This window comes from Pleurodeles waltl, chromosome 6, assembly GCF_031143425.1.
Source record: "Pleurodeles waltl isolate 20211129_DDA chromosome 6, aPleWal1.hap1.20221129, whole genome shotgun sequence".
NCBI lineage: Eukaryota > Metazoa > Chordata > Amphibia > Caudata > Salamandridae > Pleurodeles > Pleurodeles waltl.
The window spans coordinates 334,698,499-334,726,326 of record NC_090445.1 but is presented as its reverse complement, the minus strand read 5'-3'; the positions used below and the strand labels follow the sequence as shown (position 1 = coordinate 334,726,326).

Here is a 27,828-nt window from a genome sequence, read left to right as displayed (position 1 = left end):
ATGTCATTGCGGTCTAAAATATATTGGTAGTACAATTTGTGAATTAAAGAAAAGAATCCTAGAACATATTAGAGCAATTACTAATAAGGATTATACATACGCAACTGCCAGGCATTTACAAACACACACGCAAAATGATTGGAGAACCCTTAGATATTATGGTATTGATCATATTCCGGAACATGAGAGAGGAGGGGACAGAGTCAAAAAACTAAGGCGACTTGAATCCAGGCTTATAATACAGATGAAAACGAGGGCCCCTTTCGGGATAAACAATGATGAGGAACTTTATGTTCATTTGTAGGTCCAGTAGTCCTATTCATGCATAATATCTATAATCAAATGTGAAAATAAAATCTTTTAGATTTATTAGACCATTTATATTGACCGCCTTTGCGGATATAGACAAGCGCTAATTATCAATAATTTATAGGATAAGTTGGATTGATACACTTATAACCGATTTATTTTTAATATATTTTTTGTTTTCTTGGATTTATTGATACATAATAAAATCAGTGCATAGCTGTAGACTTTTCAGTTTAAAATTAGCGTCAATATCATAAGTAGAGCTGTAATAATGCTTAATATAATGGAAAAGTATATGAAGTGAATATGAGGTTATTTTTACTTAAATATTTACTTAGGATCAATTATTTTGTTTGATTAATTTAGATGATATATATTTTCTGTGTAATTGAATTGAAATTATGCACTTATTTGAAATGCAGCAAAACTTATTAGAGTGTTTAATTTTTGCCTTGTTATTTTAGAACTACGACTCCCAGCATGCATTGTAATTAGTAATTAGGGTGGTACTTTAAATAGGATCTGTAATAGTAACAGGATGTGAACTCGAAAAAGACCATACGGTCGAAACGCGTTGTTCTTTTGTGTTTCCAGTCCAGAAAAGAAATTAAAATAAGATTTACCTTCCCCTTGATGGAGTGCACTGCTAATTCTTGGCGTATACAATTCTCAATGGCATCGGCTCGCCCACAGCGGTAGCACCGGTACAGGGAGCGCGGTGCCTCTTGAATTTGAGCTGCTTTGTTTACGATATATATATATATATATATATATATATATATATATATATATATTACAATGAAAAGAGATATGAACATTCAAAATGCTTGCTTGATCTCGCGCAACCATGCTAAGCATAAGAAAAGTGAACCACAGAGAAACTATTGAAAATGTGTACACATAGACATAGATACAGAAATAAAGTGGATGGTGGGTGATAGTAAAATGGCTCACCTTCATTGGAATAGTGGTCTAAGGACTGCTTGACCAACCGCTGCATCCTTGCTCGTTTTAATGTCCAAGCAGTAGTGTCTCGTGAAAGTGTGGGCTCTCTTCCATGTTGCAGCCCGGCATATGTCCAGAAGTGAAATTCCTGAAAACAATGCACAGGAGGTGGATACTGATCTGGTAGAATGTGCGTGCACCTTAGAATCTAAAGGTAGACCGGCGTTCTTATGGCAGAGGATAATTTCTGATGTAATACAGTGAGCAATGGTTTGCTTAGTAACTGAGAACCGCTTTTAGGGTTACTGTAGGCTCTGAAAAGCTGGTTTGATTTACGAAAAGACTTTGTTCTCTCCAGATAGAATTTGGGATGTCTGCCTATCTCTAATGAATGAAGAGATTTTTCTGTTTCCGTTTGCGGATTAGGAAAAAATGACTTTAATATTATCAGCTCATTGAGATGAAAGTCCGATGGGACTATGGGAATTAATTTAGGGTTTGCACGCAATATTACCCTATCCTTTGAAAATTGTAAAAAGGTTTTTGCGTTGTGAAGGCTTTCTAGTTTCACTCACTCCACGCACGGATGTAAGCTCGAGGGGGTGTGCCACTTTCCATGTAAGAAATTTGATTTCTGTCTTGTGAATAGGCTCAAACGGTAGCTTCATAAGATGGCTTAGAACTGTATTCAACTGCCATGCTGGCAGGGGGGCTCTGACTGGCGGCTAGGACCTGAAGAGACCTTTCATGAAATGTTTTATGAGTCTATGAGACCACAGAGATGGTTTACCTGCATGTCTTCTATAACAAGAGATGGCTGCTAAGTGAACTTTAATGGATGCATGCTGCAATCGTGAGCGTGCCACATGAAAGAGATAAGGTAAGATTTTCTCCGGAGCTGAAGATAAGGGGTGTCCTTTAGCAGATTGAAACCACAAGCAGAACCTTTTCCACTTCAGGGGTTATGTTCTGTTCATACTCTCTGCCCGGGCTTTGGTTAGTATTTTATTATAGTCATCGGGAATGTCTAGGTGGCCAAACTCACTGAACTCACGAGCCATACTGACAGGTTCAGATATTTGGGATTCAGATGTCTCACTTGGCCCTGGTTCATAGTGAGCAGTGATGGAATTGGTTGTATTCTTATGGGTGGACATAGGGACATTAGCAGAAGTTCTGTGTACCAATGTTGACGTGGCCCCACCAGGGCTATCATAATTATGTGGCATGGTTCTGATTTGATCTTGGTTATTACTATTGGAATAAGAGGGACTGAGGGAAAAGCATAAGCATAGATCCCTGACCATGCTATCGAAAATGCATCCCCCCATAACCCCTTTTGGAGATGCCTGCTCGCTTAGAATTTGCATTTGGTGTTGTGAGAGGTTGTGAAAAGATCTAATTTCGGTTTGTCCCACTGATGCAATATTTAGTCTAGTGTATGCTGATCTAATTCCCATTCGTGGGTCGATGTTGATAACCTGCTCAGAGAATCTGCAATGGCATTTTGATTTCCTGGGACATGTTCCGCTTTGATGGATAATGGATAGTGAATGCACCAATTCCAAATGTCCTGAGCTTCCTGGGATAGGAGAGGGGAATGAGTTCCACCTTGTTTGTTGATATAGTGCATTGTTGTGATATTGTCTTTCCTGACAAGCACCGTTGTTCCTTGAATCCTTGGGAGAAAGGCTTGTAACGTCAGGAGAACTGCTTTTAGTTCCAACAGGTTGATGTGAAACTGTATGGTAAGAGGCTGGCCGTTTGCTGCTCACTTAAAGATCTTGTAGGAACACGCCCCATCCGTACATTGACACATCTGATTGTTAATGGAAGAGCTTGCAGTAAAAAACACAGTCCTACTGATATATTAGCCAGAATTGTCCACCAATCGAGTGATTTTATCATTACCCGTATAATGTCCTCAAAAGATCCCTGAGCTTACTTCCATTGCTCGAGAAGTTCTTCCAGCAACAGGCGCATATGAAGGCAACCATATGTAATGAGACTGATGCAGGATGACATCATCCCAATTAATGATTTGTATTGTCAGACTGAAAGAGACTTTTTTGCTTGAAGACGCTTTGATAGTTTGACTAAGGTCAACTGCCTGTCCGACGCTGGATAGGCCTTGAGTATTTGAGTGTCTAGTATAGCACCCAGAAATGTTATTCGTTTTGCTGGTTTGAGCATCGATTTTTCTTGATTGAGGTGGAGACCCAATTGTCTGAAGAGACGTAAAATTGCTGGGATGGAGTGACATGCAGCTTGAAGAGTGGGTGCTTTTACCAGCCAATCGTCCAGGTATGGGAAAACCTGGTGCTGATTGCATCTGAGGTAAGTCGCTACTGGGGCTAAGCATTTGGTAAATATTCAGGTAGCCGACTTGAGGCCAAAGGGAATAACTTTGAATTGAAAGTGCTTGCCGACTACCGTGAATCTCAGGAACTTTCCAGTGAGCTGGGTGAATGGGAATATGGAAGTAGGCACCTTGAAGGTCTAAGGAGGCCATGTATTCTCCTCTGTTGAGCAATCATAGGATCTGTTACTTTACATATTTGTTTAACTCTCTGAGATCCAATATGAGGCTCCATAGATGGGATTTCTTTTGGTTAAGGAAGAGGCGTGAGTAAAAACCTCTCCCTCTTTGAGAAAAGGGGACAATCTCTATCGCCCTCTTGCTCAACATGGTCTATACTTCTAGTTTTAGTAGATGCAGGTGTTTCTGTTGCACTCGAGAAGGCGGGCTGGGTGGAGGTATTTGTGTAAGTTCTAGCAGGCGGCCGAATTGAATTATATCTAGGACCCATCAGTCCTTGGTTATGTGACACCAGTGATGAATATGGTGGTTTAGAGTTGCTTGAGATGTTGGTGGGGAGAACTGCAAGGGGCCGGCGGGTGAATGTTGTCATTACCTACGGGAGGAATCCATGCCTTGACGACCAGGCTTTCCTCTATGAGAATCATGAGGGTCATCAATATGCAGCCTTTTCTTCATCCACGTAGCACACGGTCTGAATAGCCTCTCTTTTGGTGTCTCTGACATCCTGGTCAGTTTAAATCACCTATTTGATTGAAGCTGTAGAACAAATGTCCAAAATCACCTCAGAAAGGATGTTTGTAAGAGAAAGCTGAGCAGAGCTCAGTTGAGACTCCCTTAGCACGACATGCGGTGGAACATCTGAGGGAAGGAAGCTCCTCACAGGAGGGTTCTAGAGGGTGGAGTGATCTGATTGGTGCACTCTGAAGTTTGGTCCTTTTTTCTGAAATAACTGTGATATGTTACTAATCTAAACCACTTATGCATGTAATGGATTACTATGTTAGAGAATGATATTTTTCATACTACCGGGGACTCCCATCTTGACGACGGGGAAGGATTCAAGCATGTGAATCTATGAAAGTTCACAAGGAAGGGGCCTGGACACATCTCAAGAAGGGAGATGGGATTGATAAGAGCATTACAAAGAGTAGGGATGTGGGTCTGGAATTAATCGCTTAATGCATATGACTGTGGCTGACATCCAAGAGTGAATCAGGTAAATCCCATGAGTTGTGCTGTGGAAAGCTTCAGAGTTGTGTCTGCTGTGGAAGACCTCTTTCATGAAGGAAGTTGAAAAGGAGAAGTGCCCACTTCAAAAGATGCAGAACCCCAACATAAAACCCTAAATCACATTTGGTGACTGGAAAAGGACAGAGAAGGGGAGGTTGAGACTCCTAAAATCTGTCATCTGCCAAGTAGCCAGGCAGGATGTGTGAGAAGGGGAAGCTCTGCAAGACTTCTGCCTGTGATCAGGACTGGGGGCAAAAGCCTGCTAGTCATCTAGCTGTGTTAGGGGACATCACCCAGGGAAACAAAGACCACCTGCCCTGGAGCCTGGAGCACCAGCACCCATCTGATTTCCAAGACCAGTGTGTCCTATGAGGAAGAGGAGAGCTTTTGGAGGGAGTAAAGTCCAGTGGCAAGCCCTGCCGTGAGGGCTCCCTGTGCGAGGTGTGAGGATTCACTGTGCACCAATCTGGCTGTTGTCCATGTGTAAGACTCCCATATGCCGGAAGAGGGCTGCCATAGAGTGTGCAAAGTACTGAGCACTGTGTGGAGGGCGCCATGCACACCCAGCCTCATTGCACTCACCCCATATGCCAGAGGGGGCCACTGGTGTAGAAGTTGTGTGACCAGCATGCTAAGACGTGTGAAAACCTGAGCATCACCCCGTATGCCAGCAGGGGCCACCGTGGTGTGAGTGATTGCACCGGAGGAGTTTGTGTTGCATCTGAAAGGTACTGCGGCAACCCCATGTGATGAGTCGGGGCTGGCAGGACCAATCATCAAAGACTTTGATCTGTCGCCCGGGTCAGGGGTGAGGCTGTGACCTGTGGATCTAGCCACACCGAAGGACCTGTGCTGGCTGACCCCCATAGACCAAGAGGATATTGAAGAGGACAACGTGCCCTCGCAAGACTCATTTGGAGCTGAAAGGCTGAATTCCCCCAGCTGGGGAGAAGAAATTGACTTACCACATTGCTGTGAGCTGGAAGCTGCTCCAGTCACTGGGAGAGCAGCCGTGCCTCTCTAGAGTGTGAGCCTACGCCTGTTGACGTTGCAGCATGTATGTGAGCTGACGACTTCCATGAAAAGGATCTGATTTGGTAAGTGCCCACGCTGAGGGTACCCACTGTAACGCCAAATGCTTCCATGTTGCAGGAGTGGGTAAGACTTTCACAGCTGAAAGTGATCCTGCACCATTGACGCTTTTGGCTGAAATCTTCAAGATTCAAAAGGGAACTCCTGAATACAGTCTAATGGTTTGCATTCTCTGATACGGCCACCAGTGAATAGGGAATCACCATGAGCATGTTACATGAAGGAGGGTGGCACGGGGACCACCATGGTTGGGCGTAGTAGCCATTGTGTGCCCTGTGGCCCCCTGAAAGTGACAGTAACAGGTGGTGGTTCAAATTTGCCGTGAAAGGCAGTACCACAATAGGAAAGTGAAGCAAAGCGGAATAAGGTACTGAAGACAGATGTTATAAGGGGATAAAATCAAAGTAAAAGTAATACTGGAGCAAGATCAAGGAGTGGTATAAAAATGAGGGTTTTATAAGCAGGAACCAATAAAAGAAACCGTAGCTAGAAAGGAGGTAGACAAACATGTGTACTGAAGCAGTAGAGAATTGTGCTGTGGAAAATACAGCAAATACCACTTAAGAGCATCAGAGAGCACCTTGACTGGATCACAGAAAAATAGGCCTGGTAAGTCAGGGAGGTAACACCCTTTTACCACGTCACAATTTGCCCAGATGTGCTGCATTTGACACTGCTCTTAAGTGCATATGCACTGCATAAATGCGTTGGTGAGTAGAAATGAAAGGAACATGCCACACTGTAGGCTTTGATGAAACATCTGGGACTGAATGTAAACAATGAATTTCATTATTTTTGGGGGACCCAAATATAGAAAGAATGAATTAAATAAATAAAAAAACACTAATTGATGGCCGCCATAGAGATATGTGATGGTTAAGAAAGACGTTTTCAAAAATATACGCTATCTAAATACAAACATATCACATATTTTCATCTATGAAAGATGGTTGCCCAAAAACATGAATTGAAATGCGATCTCTTTCTTTGATTGTAACATGTAGGTTGGTGTTCCTTAAAAAAAACCAAAAAGTTGGATTTAAAAACAGATATATGGAATATATTAATATACAAAGATAGCTGCCACTTAATATTGCGATAGTCGTAATGAAGAAAAAACAGTGATGCAGTTTCAAAAAGTTATGGAGAATAATATGCATGTTGAAAAATAAACAATAAGCAAAATGCATTTAAATAGTGATCAATGTACAAACTGATATTTGGTCTATTACATGATACGACAGACTGAAAACACCATTCCATTATGGCCGCCACAATTGTACGAACTGACGCAAAGCTCAGCTCGAGTCTCACAGGTGTGAGCTGGTAATTAACACAAGTATATAAGCGGTGTTCTGACACGAGAGAAGGTTTGGAAGAACGCCGCTGAAGCGAGTCGAGCTATGGAACACACCACACAATACCATTAAGAGATATGGGGGCTGTTTAACAGGATATTGAATTAGAATACAGGGAACTATGTGGAAACTTAAATTAAAGATAACATGGAAGGATTTCATTTGGATTTCGCTACAATTTATGTTTAATGGAAATATGAAGAACGTATGGAAAATATAAAAAAGATGAACCAACATAAACTGATCAATATATAACAAATGGAAAGCTACTACTTATCCCATAAACTCAGTAAATTGGCTACATTTAATTATGATGATTGGGTGGCATGGTATAACATTTTAGTTATCATATGAAGCTTAACAACAAAAAATATTTTCCAAATGTGATTTGATGTAAGGTATGCCTATAGTTGTGTCAACATTTCGCATTCTGCCTTTTTGATCACATATGTGCCATTTAAGTGCAATTATTAAGGGTGATGATAGTTAAATAAAAACCTTTATGTATATTTTGATTGCTTGTTCATGATGTAGGGTCCAATATTGATAGCTTTGGCGACGCTCGTATGTGACTTTAACATGCTTAATGGTATGTTTAATAATTAGGCTGTTGATAAATTTTGTTTTGCAATATAGTAAACTATGATTTTATATGTTTATGTTTTAGCCCTGAAGAAGCCCTTTTGGACAAAACACGTTGGCTAGGAATGTTTATGAGATCATGAATGTTTGATTTCTGAAATGAATTAATAAAACACCATAATTTTAACAAGACCGGACTATGGAACTACATGATTTATGATTTTGGGAAGATAATGTCTTTGCCTTTTTCACAAGTATAATCGAGTGCTGGGTCCTCTATTCCAAATTTTAAACCAGTTTGTCTGGATTTTTTGAGGCTTAGGGGGTTAGTCCTTCAGACCCGAGCACCGAGTGCAATAATATTCATATATAATATTAACATAAGAGTGCGGCACCAGTCGCCTTGACCCCCAATTTGTGTCTAAAGAATCTGTGAAGACTGTGTTGATGATCTTGTTACCACCATTAGTCTCATGTTTTTTGGATCCTTGGATGTGCTGAAGAAATCTGTGATATGTGGGCTTCTGAGCATCCACATATCAGCTCATTCAGCTCAATTGGTGGCTCTCCATGAGGGAATGGACACTTTTACCAACTTTAGGTCAGATTAATGTTTATGCTGCTATTGGAATTCTTATGGCACTCACAAACCAATGTTGGAGATTGAATAACATAAGCAAATCTATGAAAGATTTAATGTTCAAGAAAATGTTAAACTTGCTTTGAGAAGCTGTAACAGTGAATCATGAAAAGAGACGTTCACTAGCTGAACTGTCTTTTTCCAAAGGAAGGAAGATGCACAAGAAACATTGGTGGTCATTACAACCTCGGCGGTCTTTTTGCAAGACCACCGAGGGACCGCTGTGCTGAAGACCGCCAGTGCAGGCGGTTTTCTGCTCGGTGAATTATGACTGCTGGCAGCCCTCTGTCCTTTTCCGGATGGAGAGCCGCCAGCAGCCATACTGGCGGTTGGCGTGGAAGTGGAGGTTGCTCCACCGCCCCGTCAACAGAACACCGCCCACTGAATCACTTTCTGTAATTCGGCGTGGCCGTGTTCTGTTGACGGGGTGTTGGCGGCAGAGCAGCCCCCATGGATCCAGTCCCCTCCCGGAGGATCAACGGACCAGATAAGTTGATTGTCCGTTAGGGGATGGGAGTGGGGGGGGTGTTGTGTGCGTTATTGGAGGTGTGCGTGTGAGGATGTAGAGGGGGTGTGTGAGTGCGTGTATGCATGCTGGGGGGTGTTTTGTTTGGAAATGTGTGCGTGTCTGTCTGTATGTCTCAATGGATGTGTGCGTGTATGTCTGTATGTGGGTGTGCGTGTATGACTGTGTGTGTGGCTGTTGGCATGTTTGGTGATATGTGTGCGGGGATGTGTGTTGGTGGTGTACGCATGCGTGTACGGTGTGTGTCTGGGTTGCGATGTTGGGGGTAGTGGTGGGGAGGGGGGTCCTGCCACCTTTGGGAGGTGGCAGGGAGGTGTAGGGGGAGGAAGTGGGGGGTGGGGGAGACCCCTATCAGTGCCAGGGAAGGAATTCCCTGGCACTGATAGTGCTTACCGCCATGGATTTCAGGGCGGTTCCCAACCCCATGAAATCCATGGCAGTCAGCCGGGCCGTGATACCGCTGGCGGTCTTGTGACAGCCACCGGGCTGGAGACCCAAGTCTCCAGCCCAGCGGTCGGATCGGAGCAGTGGCGGATGACCATGGCCCATTCCAATTTTTTTACCGCCAGCCTGTTGGCGGAAAGACCGCCACGTCTTCGCCAACCGCCAGGGTAGTAATGAGGGCCATTGTATTTTTGTAATGTAATACCATGTCAAAAGATTTTGTTAGCCTAGAACTACCTCAGAATGATAATCTACCAAGTGTATTTTCTGTCTTTTACTACAGCCAGCAAAAAGAGGAAAATTGGCATACTCATGTTCTAGGTAGGCAGGTGTTGTTTGGCACATGCTCATACACTGAAAAAGGCACAATAATAAGATAAAAATGGATGCTGTGAACAGATCACTGACACAGTATTGTGGTAAACAATATTGTTTACAAAAATATTGTGTCAAAAATATAATTTATCAAAATATTGTGGATTCTTTAAGTAAGTACAAAAATATCAGGAAAAAAACCTGTTGAAACTAATATCATCCAAAAATTGAAAAAATTAACGATTTTTTAATACCAATAGAGTTTCAAATAGTAAATGTTAAATATTTTAGTATATACATTTAATTTAATGTAAATCAAATATATTCCAGAAAAAGAAATACCATATATACTTATATAAACACAAACATATGTGTTTGCATACATTAAGCTAAATTTTATAAATATATAGGCATGGGGGGGTACACGGGCAAAATCGCACTGGGGTCCTGCTTGGGGCTCCTTCTCTGCCTATCTGTAGAGCTTTTCACGGCGAGGTCCCTGGCATGAAAGGCTTGGCAGAAAGGTAGGTTGTGATCAGCATGGGGGTACTGGCATCTATACCGCTGGGGCTTTCCCCACTGCTGCGTGATCGAACATCCTGACAGTTGCGGCGGTCTTGTGCCAGTCCGATCACCATCCTCATAATCTGGTGGTCGGACTACCGAGGATGCAGCGGTCCCAGGACCGTCATACTCGTAATCAGGCCTTTGTCTAATCACAGATTTCTCATCTTGTGAATTTGGCCAGGAGTCAGTGCTTTGTGAGTGTGCGGAGGGACATCTATGTAGCTGCCTGACAGCTGTCCAAGACTGGCACACAGCACTCCAATGCAGCCTTTTCTTTGGTGGAATTAACTCCCAAGCCTTCTGGGGACTGCTTTTTGGGTAGAACACAGCAAAAGTTTATGCATAATACAATCCATCAGTAGATCATTCTCTTTTGTATCGCTTTCCCCTTTTTAAGTCAAGAGAAGTCCACAAAATGTTTATCATCTAATCAATGGTCTTTGGTCTGATCATTGTGAAAACATGAGTGCTCTCTTAGACTCAAGACAGTGAAGCTGTTCCTCTTTCTTGATCAGATGAGGTGGACAGCAGAAAGATGGCAAAATAATAAATTGCCCCATGTGGACAGTTGTGCCTGCATTTGTCAAGAAAGCACCCTTTTGTACAGAGGACCATTTGTCCAGAAAGAAGATGTGTATAGCTATTGGACAGACAAAGCCTGGAGTTCACACACTCATCAAGCATAAGTGAGAGTGATGAGGAACACTGCTTTTATGGTCGAAAAGCATGTAGGACAGCTGTGTATTGGTTCAAATTGGAGTGCACACCAAGTAGGTGGAAACAAAAGTGAGGTTAAAGTGTGGCATCGTAAAAGGTGTTGGTGGGAACATGTGAATCAGCCCCTTCTAGAAACGCATCACAACCAGTGTTTTGAAAAGGGACAGCTTATTGGGCAGCTACAGGAAGGCCATAAGGGCCGCAAGATAACCCTAAACTGTCACCACAGCAGAGCCTTGCTTGGCTAGAGAAAGTCAAAACAATATAATACCAGACAACTTTGCCTATAATAGCTGAATGTCATGGTAGAAACTCCAGACAGCAAACTTCTCCCTGTGACCTGCCTACATAGTTTTGGTGGAAGGACGCCTGGCTGGCAATTACTTCAGGAGGAAAATTGAAAGCTATCACCTGTCACTGTTCAGTCTCCATGCATGGAAGTGTACGTGTGCAGACTTGGGCCTCCCTATTGCAACAGGTAGTCCTCCTGAAGGGGCAGCTGAATCAAAGGACATATGCTAATGGCCAGAAGTTCTGGGTACTAAACTCTCATCGGCCAAATCTGGAGCCACTAGGATAACTTCGTTCTGGTCTTTCTTGAGGGCTTTCAATACTATGGGCAGGAGAGGCAGGGGTGGAAAGATCTGCAGGAGTCCCAAGCCCCACACCAGGCAGAAGGCGTCTCTGAGGAAGAGCTGTCTCCAACGCCCAAAAGCTTTGAAACTGCACATTTTCTGTGGTGGCAAAGAGATTGAGCATTCCTATGCTGAAAGTCACTCTGTGTCGCCTCCAAGTGTAGCTGCCATTCATGATCTGCTAGGCAATGTCAGCTGTGTTCTTCCTCTCTGGTGTTTAAAGCTCCTGCCAGGTGCTAGGCATGTTTGTTGCAGTACCACATGATGCTGATTTTCTCTGTGAGATCATGTACCTGTTTTCCCCTGATGGTCGGAAGGCAAATAATCTACAACTCTATGCAAATTGCCTGTAACCCCACCAAAGTGATATGGAGGTGGGTCTCTGCCAGAGACCAGAGTCCTCTGGTCCCTACCTGTCCTAGACGACCTCCCCAACCCAGCAAGGATACATCCATCACAACCATTAGTTCAGGGTGGGTTAGGGAGAGGAGTCTGCTTCCAGTCCAACTATGGTCAAGTAGCCACCACTGCAGGTCTTTTGCAATCTCCTCTGACACCTGGATTGAAACTGAAAGGTGCCCTTGGGTGCTGAGTCCACTGAGACTTCAGATCCCACCACAGAGCCCACATATGCAACCTAATGTGGTCCAAAAGCAGAATGCAGGAGGCCAAGAAGCTTCAGAGCTGCTCTCTTGAGGCCCAGGTTAAAGGCTGAAACATCAGGATTGTAGCCTTAATGTCCTGGACACGTTGAGACAGAAGGAAGGCACAGAACAAAATCATATCCAGGATGGCTGAAAGGAAGGGGAGCCAAAGAAGTAAGGTGTGACTTCAGCACATTGATGGAAAAACCTAACTTTGTCCGCAAATCATCCGATGTCTGGAAGTGATTTATGACTGTTTGAGGTGTGCCTGCCTTCAGCCACCAGTAGTCGGGATATATGAGAAGACTGGTATTCACAACTTTTGCAGATGGGCTGTGACCACCACCATCACTTTTCTGAACACTGGAGGTGTACTGGTAAGGCCAAAGGGGATCACTGAGAATTGAAAGTGCTTTTGGCCCAACTGAAACTGCAGAATAATGCCTGTGCTACTGCAGTACTGAAATGTGAAAACAGGCATTCTGCAAATCCAATGCCAGCCTCCAGGGTCCAGGGTCTAGAGCAGATAGAAATCGAGCCAGGGTTAACACTGTGAACTTGTTCTTCTGTGCAGAGTGATGAAGGCCTTCATTCTTTTTCAGCACCAGGAAACAGTCCTAATCTCTGATGCCAGGACATTTTCTCTGGCTCACTTGGCCAAGAAAGCCTAAACGTCCCTTTGGAGTATGAATAAGTTGTCTCCTAGGTGGTGTTGTGGTGTGAAGGGCATATAGGAGGGATGTCACAGGAAGGGCAGTGAGTAATTGTGTCCCACAATCTGAAGCACCCATTGGTCGGATGTAATGCTCCTCCACTCTGGGAGGTGAAAGATGATGCGAACTCCTATCGAGCCATTGTACGCTGCTGAAGGTGACTTAACATGGTTCTGTCCAGCTGCTGGAGGAAAGGCTAGGATTTGGGTACACATATGCTCCTATGGACCTTGTTGTTGGCAGCCTGATCCCCCATCTCTACCTTGAAGGGACTGATAGGCCTGCTGTTGTTGAGGCACATTCTGGCATTATCTTGGTTGGTATCCTCTTCGGAAACCTTGAAAAGGGGAAAATTGTCAGGAAATTGGCGCACCAGTGGAGGGAGCCCAAAAAAGTATACTGTTTCCTTTCTGTATTTATCAGGAGGAGCAAATCCAAGCATGGGCCTAAGCACCATGCTAGTGATGAATGCTACGCACATTCAGTAGGTTACGTCCAATCTAATGGAGTATCTTGCTGCATCTTATCCATCTTGAGTAAGGCATTGGACGTTTGGCCTTATAATATATGGGACTCTGAGCAAGGTATCTGCCACCATGAACCATAATGTGTGAGTGTTGATCCCCAGAAGGCAACTGATATTTAAAGATCTGAAGGCAAGGCTGGTTGAAGACAACACCCTTTGGGCAAATGCCTCCATGCATTTCGACTCTGTCTGGCAGGGTGGTTGTTGGTTTAGATGGTTGGTGAGGGCATGTACCACCACGATTTCTAGTGACAGATGTTGGAGGAGGAAGTCAGGGTCCCCTGGAGCAGGCATATTCAGCCTTGTAATCTGTCTGTTGACTGGCAGGCAGGATCCTGGTTTTGTCTGAATCCCCTGCAGTGACTCTGCAAGTGCCTTGTTGAAAGGCAACAGAGGCACCTGATTAGTTTCTCCAGGATGAAGTACTTCTATTACCACAGGGGTCTTAACACCGGTGGTGGGCACTATGAGATCTAAGAGTCCTGCTGCGCTCCTTGTTACTGTGACAAAGGAAGCAGACTCATCACCCACTGCAGTTGGGGGAGAGGTGTGGAGGATAGTGTCATGAGTGGTATCCAGACTACTCTCATTCTGAATATCCATAAAAAGGTTTTTATTATCATAAACAAGACTGGCTTTGTCATCTTCTCTGAATTCATGTTCACTCTGAGAGAATGATTCTGGCTCAGAATGAGGGTAGAGGTGAAGTCGGTGGAGGGAACTCAGGGTCCACCTTTGATTCAGAAAGGACAAAAGATTCCCCCTCTCACATTGGTGGCACAAGAGGCATGGCTATCAAGGTGGAAGCTGGGGGTGATTTTAGGATGTTGCCAAATTCTACTTGTGGCAGTCCTTAAATGTTTTAAATCCTGTGTACTTAGAAAGTGGCAGGGCCCTTGAACACTGGATTATCGGTGAGGAATCTACAGCTAGCTAGAGTCTCTACCAAAAACTGTGTTACCGAAGGTAAATAACATGTTTTTCTGATATAGGCCCTCATTACAACCTCGGCGGCCTTCTCAGAAGACCACCGAGGCGGTGGACGGTGTTTACCGCCGTGGCCAGGCTGGTGGTCGGGGACTCATTATCCCCAGGGCAGCGGTGCTTGCAACGCTGCCCAGGGGATTATGACTGGCAGGTGAAAGCCTTGCGGTATAGTGAAGGGGCCGGCGGTATGGCCGTGGCTATTGCGCCACGGTCATAATAGCTGGCGGAACACCGCCAGCCTATTGGCGGTGTTACCCCCAGCTTACCGCCGGCCGCCAGGGTCGTAATGAGGCCCATAGACTTCTAGCCGCAGATCCCACACCTTTTGAATAGATACCAAAGCATTACAACCTTTGAATAGATACCAAAGCACTACTTACTTGGAGGTGGGTCTGTGAATGGACACAAACCAAAAAGTGCTGCAGGATCGAACTGGCAAAGTGCCCCCTCACAGAACCTGACTCACCAGACAATAGTGCTCTGTGAACGTATGAAGGGACACCCATACAGGGAGTGCAGAATTATTAGGCAAATGAGTAATTTGACCACATCATCCTCTTTATGCATGTTGTCTTACTCCAAGCTGTATAGGCTCGAAAGCCTACTACCAATTAAGCATATTAGGTGATGTGCATCTCTGTAATGAGAAGGGGTGTGGTCTAATGACATCAACACCCTATATCAGGTGTGCATAATTATTAGGCAACTTCCTTTCCTTTGGCAAAATGGGTCAAAAGAAGGACTTGACAGGCTCAGAAAAGTCAAAAATAGTGAGATATCTTGCAGAGGGATGCAGCACTCTTAAAATTGCAAAGCTTCTGAAGCGTGATCATCGAACAATCAAGCGTTTCATTCAAAATAGTCAACAGGGTCGCAAGAAGCGTGTGGAAAAACCAAGGCGCAAAATAACTGCCCATGAACTGAGAAAAGTCAAGCGTGCAGCTGCCACGATGCCACTTGCCACCAGTTTGGCCATATTTCAGAGCTGCAACATCATTGGAGTGCCCAAAAGCACAAGGTGTGCAATACTCAGAGACATGGCCAAGGTAAGAAAGGCTGAAAGACGACCACCACTGAACAAGACACACAAGCTGAAACGTCAAGACTGGGCCAAGAAATATCTCAAGACTGATTTTTCTAAGGTTTTATGGACTGATGAAATGAGAGTGAGTCTTGATGGGCCAGATGGATGGGCCCGTGGCTGGATTGGTAAAGGGCAGAGAGCTCCAGTCCGACTCAGACACCAGCAAGGTGGAGGTGGAGTACTGGTTTGGGCTGGTATCATCAAAGATGAGCTTGTGGGGCCTTTTCGGGTTGAGGATGGAGTCAAGCTCAACTCCCAGTCCTACTGCCAGTTCCTGGAAGACACCTTCTTCAAGCAGTGGTACAGGAAGAAGTCTGCATCCTTCAAGAAAAACATGATTCTCATGCAGGACAATGCTCCATCACACGCGTCCAAGTACTCCACAGCGTGGCTGGCAAGAAAGGGTATAAAAGAAGGAAATCTAATGACATGGCCTCCTTGTTCACCTGATCTGAACCCCATTGAGAACCTGTGGTCCATCATCAAATGTGAGATTTACAAGGAGGGAAAACAGTACACCTCTCTGAACAGTGTCTGGGAGGCTGTGGTTGCTGCTGCACGCAATGTTGATGGTGAACAGATCAAAACACTGACAGAATCCATGGATGGCAGGCTTTTGAGTGTCCTTGCAAAGAAAGGTGGCTATATTGGTCACTGATTTGTTTTTGTTTTGTTTTTGTTTTGTTTTTGAATGTCAGAAATGTTTATTTGTGAATGTTGAGATGTTATATTGGTTTCACTGGTAATAATAAATAATTGAAATGGGTATATATTTTTTTTTGTTAAGTTGCCTAATAATTATGCACAGTAATAGTCACCTGCACACACAGATATCCCCCTAACATAGCTAAAACTAAAAACAAACTAAAAACTACTTCCAAAAATATTCAGCTTTGATATTAATGAGTTTTTTGGGTTCATTGAGAACATGGTTGTTGTTCAATAATAAAATGAATCCTCAAAAATACAACTTGCCTAATAATTCTGCACTCCCTGTATAGCCACCTGGCAAATGTCCAGGGTTTTATGTGCCAACATAGTGCTAGCAGTTTTGGCCCTGATAGAGGCTTCTTTTTAGCCAGTGCGTAGCAAATCTTAATGCAGAACTGAGAAATGGTTCTCTTCAGCCCAGCAATCCCTTTTTTTTTTAGCTCCAGCAAACCTCACAAAGTGTAGTGGTCTTTGGTGTGATCTACATAGAGGATCAATGGTCTCTTGGGGTCCAAGGAGTAGAGTCGCTCCTCCTCCTTGGAGGTGTGAGGTGGAGCGCAGAATGCTGACAAGGTGATATTTTTGTCGATGTGGAACTGATCCACAACCTTAGGCAAGAATGATTCCCGTGTCTGCAAAACCAGTTAGTCTAAGAAGAACGTGGGGTACAGCAGGTGAAAACAGTGAGCTTTGAAGCTTACTCACACACAACTCTGATGTTATGGTAATGAAGAACGCTATCTTGAGGGTGAGAAGCGGCATGGGGCAGCTGGGAATTGGCTCAAAGGGAGTGCACAATCAGAAACATGAGAGCCTATTTAACCCCTTCATTGCCAGACCTTTTCACCCTCAGGTGCCAAGCCTTTTTTTGGCTATTTGGGGCAGTTCGTGCTTAGGCCCTCATAACGTTTTGTCCACATAAGCTACCCACACCAAATTTGCGTCCTTTTTTTCCAACATCCTACGGATTCTAGAGGTACCCAGACTTTGTGGGTTCCCTTGAAGGAGACCAAGAAATTTTTAAAAATAAAATGGAAAAAAGGGCTGCAGAAGAAGGCTTGTGGTTTTTTCCCTGAAAATGGCATCAACAAAGGGTTTGCGGTGCTAGAATCACCATCTTCCCAGCTTTCAGGAAGAGGCAGACTTGAATCAGAAAACCCCATTTTCCAACACAATTTTGGCATTTAACTTTTCCTACAGAAAATAACAGCTGAAATAAACAAATATTGAAATTGAGCTGAAAAAAACAACCATTTTTCTCAATGTTTTACTCTGTAACTTTTTCCTGCAATGTCAGATTTTTTAAAGCAATATACCGTTACATCTGCTGCCCTCTTCTGGTTGCGGGGATATATAGGGCTTGTAGGTTCATCAAGAACCCTAGGTACCCAGAGCCAATAAATGAGCTGCACCTTGCAATGGGTTTTCATTCTATACCGGCTATACAGCAATTCATTTGCTGAAATATAGAGTGAAAATAGGTATCAAGAAAACCTTTGTATTTCCAAAATGGGCACAAGATAAGGTGTTGAGAGTCAGTGGTTATTTCCACATCTCTGAATTCCGGGGTGCCCATACCAGCATGTGAATTACAGGGCATTTCTCGATTACACGTCTTTTTTACACACTGTCTTACATTTGGAAGGAAAAAATGAAGAGAAAGACAAGGGGCAATAACACTTTTGCTATTCTGTAGGTAGGCCTGATGCTCGCGACAGGAAACCCAACATGGACACATCACATTTTTACATCGAAATCTGATGTGTTTTTTGCAAAGTGCCTAGCTGTAGATTTTGGCCTCTAGCTCAGCCGCCACCTAGGGAAACCTAGCAAACCTGTGCATTTTTTAAAACTAGACACCTAGGGAAATCCAAGATGAAGTGATTTGTGGGGCTCTGTCCAGGTTCTGTTAACCAGAATCCTTTTCACACCTTAAACTTTGGCCAAAAAAAGACTTGTTCCACTCATTTCGGTGACAGAAAGTTCTGGAATCTGAGAGGAGCCACAAATTTCCTTCCACCCAGCATTTCCCCAAGTCTCCCAATAAAAATGATACCTCCGTTGTGTGGGTAGGCCTAGCGCCGGCGACAGGAAATGCCCTAAAACACAACGTAGACACATCACATTTTCCCAAACAAAACAGAGGTGTTTTTTGCAAAGTGCCTACCTGTGGATTTTGGCCTCTAGCTCAGCTGGCACCTAGGGAAACCTACCAAACCTGCGCATTTTTGAAAAGGAGACACCTAGGAGAATCCAAGATGGGGTGACTTGTGGGGCTCTCACCAGGTTTTGTTACCCAGAATCCTTTGCAAACCTCAAAATTTGGCTATAAAAACACTTTCTCCTCACATTTCAGGGACAGAAAGGTCTGGAATCTGAGAGGAGCCACAAATTTCCTTCCACCCAGCATTTCCCTAAGTCTCCTGATAAAAATGATACCTCACTTTTGTGGGTAGGCCTAGTGCCCACAACAGGAAATGTTTCAAAACACAACATGGACACATCAGATTTTCCCAAAGAAAAACAGAGGTGTTTTTTGCAAAGTGCCTACCTGTGGATTTTGGCCTCTAGCTCACCTGGCATCTAGGGAAACCTACCAAACCTGCGCATTTTTTAAAATGAGACTCCTAGGAGAATCCAAGATGGGGTGACTTCTGGGGCTCTGACCAGGTTCTGTTACCCAGAATCCTTTGCAAACCTCAACATTTGGCTAAAAAAACACTTTTTACTCTCATTTTGGTGACAGAAAGTTCTGGAATCTGAGAGGAGCCACAAATGTCCTTCCACCCAGCATTTCCCCAAGTCTCCCGATAAAAATGATACCTACCTTGTGCAGGAAATGCCCCAAAACACAACGTGGACACATCAAATTTTCCCAAAGAAAACAAAGGTGTTTTTTGCTAAGTGCCTACCTGTGGATTTTGGCCTCTAGCTCAGCTGGCACCTAGGGAAACATACCAAACTTGTGCATTTTTGAAAACTAGACACTTAGGGGAATCCAAGATGGGGTGACTTGTGGGGCTCTCACCAGGTTTCGTTACCCAGAATCCTTTGCAAAGGGGCAGCCCCCCCAAACAAACACACACACATACACACACACCAATCCCTGGTGTCTAGTGATTTTTGCACTCCTTGGGGGCAGATTGGCCAAACAAACATAGGCTGATCTGGCCCCAAGGGGGGCAAAAATGGGCTAAATACAATTTGCCCCCCTAGGGGTTCACTCCTCATACATAAAAACATAAATTAAATAAAAATATACATATATCCCTGGTGTCTAGAGGTTTCTGCCCCCTGAGGCAGATCGGCCTAATTAAAGTAGGCCGATCTGCCCCTGGGGGGGCAGATATGGCCTAAAATTTATTTGCCCCCCCCTGGGAAGCGGCCCTTACCCAAGGGGCCGCTCTCTTTACACGTAAGTATAAGATAAAAAACAATTCCCTGGTGTCTAGTGGTTTCTGCCCCCCCCCGGGGGCTTTTCGGCCTAATTATATTAAGCCGATCTGCCCCCGGGGGGCAGAAGACCCCCCTAGACACCAGGGATTTTTTTTTTCCTTTTATGTTTAGGGAGCTCCCTGGGGGCCAAATTGTTTCTAGGCCATTTCTGCCCACCCCCAGGTAATTTTTTTAAATGAATATAAGGGTAGCGGCCCATTGGGCAAGGGCCGCTCTCCAGCATAGCAAATAATTTTTAGGCCATTTCTGCCCTCCTGGATTTTTTTTTCTTTTATGCCTAATTATGTTAGGCCAATCTGCCCCTGGGGGGGGCAGAAATGGCCTAGAAACAATTTCTCCATCCCCCCGGAAGCAACCCTTGCTGAAGGGGTTGCTCCCTAAACATAAAACAAACCAAAAAGGGGGTTTTCTGCGCCCCCCCGGGCCAGATCGGCCTAATTATATTAAGCCGATCTGCCCCCGGGGGGGCAGAAATGGTCTAAAAATGATTTGCCCCAGCTGGGGAGCGGCCCTTGCCAAAGGGGCGCTCCCCTTATGTTCATTTTTTTAAAAAAAAAAAGCATTTCTCTTCCGCAATGCTTCCAGCGCGATGTGTTCTGACGTCATCAGACGTCACTGGAGGGATTGGGGTGGAAGGGGGTGGAAGGGGAAGAGATTCCCCTTCCAGCCCTGACCTGGGGGGTGGGTGGCGGCAATCGGGGGGAGCGCTAGCGCTTCCCCGAGGGCCGGTATACGGATGTAATGGTTATGTCCGTGGCGCCTGAGAGGCACAGCCACGGACGTAACCATTACGTCTGTGGCGATTAAGGTGTTAAGGTCTAACAGCAGCATGGCAATGTGAGAAACAGAAAACAAATGTTATGTACCTTTCAAAAAGCACAAAACTGAATACTTAAACAAAGAAGACTGATCCTGTAACTGCGAAAAGGTGAAAGGTTAACCTTTAACTGTGCCCAGAACAAGGACTTGCTGGTTAAAGACAAAACAATCAACAAAACATCAGATAGTGTGGCCTGAAGGGGGAGGTTTAATCTGCTGTGTGCCAAACTGAATCACAAACATGTCTCAACGACAGGCATATACAGTTTTTGTAGAGGGACACTTGGCAGCCAAGATGGCAAGATATCGCTGCTCAATCTGCAGGCTTGATGGTGGAGACTGCAAAGGCCTGGGTGCAGAACCCTGCCCAGTTGCTGTGACAGCCCATCCTCCTCGAAGGGCAGTATGTTTGGAGAACAGATATTCAGGCCCAGGAGTTCAGGATAATATATTATCTGTGCTCAATCTGGAGCCATAAAGATGACTTGTGCACAGTCAGTTCTGATCTTTTTTGAGAACTAAGGGCAGGAGTGGTATCAGCAGAAAGGCATAATGGAGTCCCAAGTTCCAACTGAGGCAAAATGTGTCTCCCAGAAAGAAACACCTGAGAAACTCAAACAAGCAGAAGTGTTTGCACTATGATCCACTTGGTGCTGATGGCTGACCTCATCTGCCCTGCCATTGTAATTGTAATTGTAATCGTATTTATATAGCGCTTACTACCCCTGACGAGGCGTCGAAGCGCTTTTCGATGAGTAGCACGCTACTCCGGTACCCAACAAGAATTAGTGATGGATTAGTATAATTTAATAAGGAGTACAGTTTTAGTATTATTATGAGTTAATTTGAGTTGCGGATATGAGAGTTTGTTAGTTAGATTGACTGGAGTAATGGAGGGGTGGAGGAGGAAAGAAATCCAGAAGTGTTAATTGGGAGTTTATCCTTCATTTACTCAATCCAAAGGCTTGAGATGAATAAAAGGGGGGCGGAGGGGAAAGAGGATGTGGAAGGGTTAGGGAGAGCATAGTAGCAGGGTGAGATGAATGCAGGAGAATTTAGTAGGGTTGTGTGGGAGGTCACAGAGGTAGAGTGAGGTTTGGTGAGTTAGATGTGGGGGTGGAGGGATGAGCTTAGGCAGAGATATTTAGGAGATGAAAGTGGTCGAAGGGATTTGGGATGAGTCCGAGTGAGAATGGAGGATAGTTTGATAGAGACATGACATAAGAGCGATGAGTAGATAAGTGTGATAAAAAGAGAGCAGAAATTCATAGAAACATGCCAGGCACAGAAACAACATATACACCTACATACACATATATATATATATTTATACACACACACACGACTATACACACACATCTGCACATACAATACATAATTAGAATCATGGGTAAAAAATACTTAGTCGTCCATCCATCATCCTGGTAAAAAGGCGGGAACTCCCCCACCTACCTCGAGGGTGGACGGGGCGTGGCCCAGCGGGCGGAGCCCACAGGTGCTCCACAAAGGGAGAAACCCTCCACTCTGTGTCTCCAGCAGAGGAAGACAGAAACCGCGCGTCCCAGTCAGACATAGACCACGCTCCAGCACATCATCAGCTCACCTCCAGGAAGGATTCCAGATCCCCTCCGCCATGGGATCTCTGAGCGCACAGCTCAGCACGAGACTCCGGCTGATTGTATCAACAAGAAGTCCTCGTCGGCGCGCCGACGTCAGTTTCACCATTTCTTACGCACCTTCAAGGCGAACAGGTGAATACCGACCTCACATGCAAAGCACACACCAATGCAAATACAAATATAAACCCCAATAACAGTTTATATAAAACCATCAAAACATATATGCAATCCGTATAAAAAGAAGTCTTGGTATGACCGGACAGGCAATGGGGAGGCTGGTGGGACTGTGAGGAATCCACAGGTAGCTACTGTATCCACCAGAAAAAGCGTTACCAAAGGTAAGTAACTTGTTCTGATGAATACAACTAACTGTGGATTCCTCACCTCATGAATACAATCCCAAAGCAGTTCCGCACTCAGAGGCGGGTGCCTGACCGGTCAAACCAAGAAATCCTGCAAAACAGAACGCACAAAATGGCCGTCCTTCCTAACTTCCGAGTCTAAGCAATAATGCTTCGCAAAGGTGTGGAGGGAAGCCCAAGTTGCGGCCTTACAAATTTCAGCAACTAGGGCACCTCTAGCCAAGACCGAAGTGGAAGACTTAGCCCTGGTGGAATGGGCCCTAATACCCTCAGGAGGAATCTTCGTTGCTAGTGAATAACAAATCTCTATGCAAAGAATGACCCACCTGGGAAGGGTTCTCTTGTGGACGGCCTTGCCCTTCATCTTGCCTACATATCCAACAAAGAGTTGATCATCAACTCGAAAGTCTCTTGTCCTCTCAATGTAGAAACTCAGAGCCCTTCTTGGATCCAAACGGTGCAGTCTTTCCTCCTCCTTTGATGGATGAGGAGGAGGAGGATAAAAGGATGAGAGTGTTATAGACTAGCGAATCTTCCTCAGAACCCGAGGAATCAAGGGTATGGAGGGGAAACACGTAAAGCAACTGTGTCGCACCAAGACATCTGAAACGCGTCCCCCAATGTCCCCTGAACTGGATACTGGAGGCTGCAGAACGACGGGCAGTGTGCATTCTCCTGAATGCTAAACAGGTCTATCTGTGGAAATCCCCACATCCAGAAGATGTGAAGAGCCAGGTATGGATGGAGACACCACTCGTGATCGGCTGAGAAATGCCGACTGAGACTGTCTGCACGTACATTGAGAACTCTGGCCAGATGATTTGCTACTATGCAAATCCGATGGTCCTGTGCCCAATACCAAACCCTTTCTGCAGAGAAGGTACAACCCCACTCCTCCCCGCTTGTTGATGTACCACATCGCGGTAGTGTTGTCCGTCAAGCCTTGAACTGACTGACCGCGAAGGGATGGGAGGAAGGCCTTGAGAGCCAGATGTATTGCCCGTAATTCTAACAGACTGATGTGAAACATCTGATCCACTGGAGATCAATGACCTTTGATCTCCAGGTCCCCCAGATGAGCTCCCCACCCTAGAGTGGAAGCTTCCGTTATGACTGTGGCCACAGTAGGTGGTAGACAAAACGGCCTTCCTTGGGAAAGGTTGCCACCCACAGCCCACCATTGTAGATCCACTGCAGTGTCTCTGGAGATTGTTATTGACTCCTCAAGATACCCTTTGTGTTGAAACCACTGCTTGCGGAGGCACCACTAGAGAGCCCTCATGTGCCAACAGAATGCAAGAAGCAAACTGTCCGAGCAGACGTAGGACCTTAAGGACTGGAACAGCCGCTCCATTCTGAAACATTAGAATCAATGCCTGAATGTCCTGAATCTTCTGAGGAGGAGGGTAGGCCCGATTCAATGTTGTGTCCAGTACTGCCCCTATGAACAGGAGGCGCTACCGGGTGGTTCACCACCAGGAAACTTCCTTGGCAGTTTAGCCACTTCCATTCGCACAAGGCCTCCTGGCACAGGGGCCATGACCTCAGCCCACCCTGTGTGCTGCAATACCACATGTAAGTGGTAGTCATCAATCCCTGAATCCTCTGAGCTGACCTCACTGAACTCCGGGACCAAGCTGTAAAATCAGTATAACAGCCTGAATGTCCTGGACTTTCTTTCCCGGGGAAAGGATTACAATTGAACTGTGTACAAAATGGGCCAGATGAAGGGGAGCATCTCAGGATTAAGATGTGACTGGCACTAGAAAGTACTGGGAATAGCAACTATAACCTACTTCTGGCACAAGCACCCTCCAGATAAACCATTTGGCCAAAAAGGTTTGCACTTCCTGCCACAAGATGGAAAGATGGTCCTGTCAGCCATTGGGGAGATGGTGGAAGATGAAAGGTAGAGTAAGGCACAGTCGTTTTAAACAATTTGCAGGAAAAACCTGTCTGATTTTATGGCCTGAAAACCCAGCAAAAAACATCCTGCTTCCCACCTGGAGGCTCTGCTCCTTGAAGGGCACGCTAAGGGCTTTGGCACGTGAAGTTCCAGGGGGAGCTTTAGAAAGAGGGGCCAGGTGACCTTGGCCGCAGGGGCAGTATGCACTATGGCTGTGACCACAAAACTGCTGGCTGCCGTGCTATATTTGAATCTGGAGATGTAGGGTATCATTCTCGAAGCTGCAGAAGGAGAAATAGGTCTGGTGCAGTTGATGAGGTGGGGCAGACAGGCCCAAAGAGCGCACCATGAACTCTCTCTGAACTGTTCTAGGGTAAAGTCTGCCTTGTCCCTAAACGTGCAAGGACCATAGGCATGTCAATGAGAGACGACTGGATGCCACCTGAAAAAACAGTGGACCACAGCCAAGCTTGGTGGCGAATAGCAACACAGATGCCAATAGCCTGCCTGATGAAATCGGTGGTTCCCAGAACACAACTAGGTGTACACTTGCCACATTTCGACTGTCCTAGGTGGCCTCGGCATGGATTGGTCGGAGGTCTTCTACAAAACCAAGAAGGACTTCAGCCGCTGAGTCCCAAAGGGCATGGGAGTAGCGTCCGAGGACACAGCTGGCATTCACTGCGTACAGGGCCAGGCTCCTGGATGAAGAAGCTTCCTTCCCAAATCTTCCTACTCGCTTAGATTCCTCATTGGAGAAGGGTTTGTCAGGAAAGTATTAGGATAAGACCTGCTAGTGAACCCCTTCACAACCAAATGTTCAGCGGAAGGATGTTGAGACAGGAACTCAGGGCAGGAAAATTGAGTCTCGCTATTTGCCTGTCGACTGGAAAGCCAGAGCAAGGTTTGTCACAGATGCCCAATATGGTATTTCTCAGTGCCCCATTAAATAGCTGGAGAGGTTCAAAGATGTTTGCCCCAGTGAGAGGACTTTCCTTAACACATTTGTTATATCCTTCAAGGTCGGAGGCTGGCGGTCAAGAACTTCAGCCACCGACTCATCAATATAGCATCAGAGGCAGATTCCTCAGTGACTGGGCCAGGAGACGAGAGAAGAACTGATTTAGGTGAGATATTGAGACTGCTGGCCTCTTTCCAGTCACCATATCAATCGTCTTCGGTATAGGGTTGAACAAACTCATCACCTGTGTCATAGGCCAAGTCTGTGTCGGAAAAGGAGGGTTGAGTGTGTGATTTTCCTTGTGGAGGCGGCAAATTAAGTGGGGGAAGTGTAGCATCAATAGTGGTCAGACACACCATCGGTTGAGGTCAGTCAGATGCAGAGTCTGAATCGCAGAGTACTATAGGTATCTCATGGTTGGGTATCGACGGACTAGGCACCGATGTTGAAGATTCAGTAACCGGGGTGGACCTAGGTGTTGGAGGGAGGGCCATAATCATAGCTGGTGGTGTTGGGATAGGCTTGGAAAGTTCAATTGGTACTGAGGATGAACCCATTAGGGGTACTCCAGATGGAAGGCCTCCCGGCTCCTTCCAGGGACCAAAGAGTCACAGCATGACCTTGACTTACTCTTCACTATGTTTAGGAATGGCGCACAGCTCGTGAAATTTGGTTTGTGCAGGAATTAATTGCAGGACCTGCTTGAAAGACGATGAAATTCTGGAGAGGGTTAGAGAACCATGGCGCCACCTCTGCCCCTTCTCAGGGAAATTTGAGCGGCGAGAGGGGGTCCAAGTCCTGCTTCAATTTCTTGTGTTTCTTTTTAGACTTAATAGTCGATTTATATGTTAATGAAGAGAAAACTCTAGAATGGCTGTGCTAACTTCTGGAGCGAGAACAGAACCAGGACTGAACCTTTGACATGGACCGCCACTTGGAACAGTTGAGACACACTCTCTTCTTATGCTTGGTGATGTAGAGTTTTGCCTCATGGTCTCAGATGGCCTTTGGATTCATTGATGAGCAGTCGCTGAAGACCTCAGAGATGTGACTCGACCCCTGGCCACACAGCACACCTGATAGGAGTCTCTCACAGACATTTGTTAGCAACAGTCTATACAGGGCTTAAAACCATTCATTTTTGGGGGAGACATTCCCTTGCAAACTGAATTGTGGATGGAAATTACAAGTACACATCTCAGAGAGACAAGAGGGATCCAACATTTGGCTGCCATATGCAATTAACATCATTTGACAGATGAGATCATTAATGATCATCCCATTCACAAGTGACTAATGCCCATCTGAGTTAGAGACTGCATTGAGTTTAACAAGGCAAATTGAGCATTCAGAATCATGTATGAGGGAAATATCACCAGTAAGGACAATATCTAAAAGTAATAGCAAATGTGTAAGCACATTTAAGCCACAAACTAAAGTTAGTGCCAACAGAAACTGAATGCACGCTAACAACAGGCAGAATATGAGGAATGATTGTGACATAAGGTGTTTTTGGTGTGTAAAGAGGAGAATGCAGTTCCTCCAAGAAAAAACTAGGATGAAGATTGGAATAGGTCGGGCACTACCCAAGCTACCTGATTAAGAGATCTGATTGCTCAGGAGCTTCATCCTAGTTTTTTCTAAGAAGAACTGTATACTCCTTTTGCATAGTTTGGTGGTGCTTGTATGCAGGATATTTATCTGTCCTCAGTCCCTCTTGTTTGTTATAGTAATTTGTACATCAGCACAGCCGTGGGATATTTATATTAGAATGAAACCATAGTTTTACGCTTCATCTGACTAGTGAGGACACCAGGCTCTCTAGTCATATTCTCGCTTCTTTTTCCTAATTTCTTTTTCTTTGAGAAGGATCACAACACCGATATTGAGATGGATGATCATAAAGGTCTGAGCTTTAGAGACAAAATGGATTCAGAGATCAGAGATCCTTAAGGCACCATCACTATTGGGAGCTGATGGGACTGGGCCCTCTCTAAAACAAAATGAGGATTGGAATTCCTTGGTTAACCTCAAAAGACAGCTTGTGAAGGGTCCACTTCATGGGGCCTCAATGAGAATACTTGAGGGCAAATATTGCCCCTAAGGGATTATTGGTTTCAAACACACTACAATTTTTTTCTGGAACACCCTATCCTTAAACATGAATGGAAGCAGGTGGCATGGATATGCAACCGGGACTGGCTTATTTTGATCACTGATACAGCAAAGAGGCTTGCTGATGCCCTTATACTCAGAATCAATAATGCAGAGAATGCTCCCAAGACAGAGATTACGATCTCAACCTACAAGTCAAAGTAAGCTGAGATAAACAATTAAATTAAAGAGAATAAAGACTA

General features: G+C 44.9%; 1 protein-coding gene across 1 annotated transcript in view; it reads right to left on the bottom strand.

Moving 5' to 3' along the window:
• CARMIL3 (capping protein regulator and myosin 1 linker 3) overlaps positions 1 to 27,828 on the bottom strand; it is a 1,220,401-nt gene that overhangs the window by 354,486 nt on the left and 838,087 nt on the right. The gene's annotated exons all lie outside the window — the stretch shown is intronic.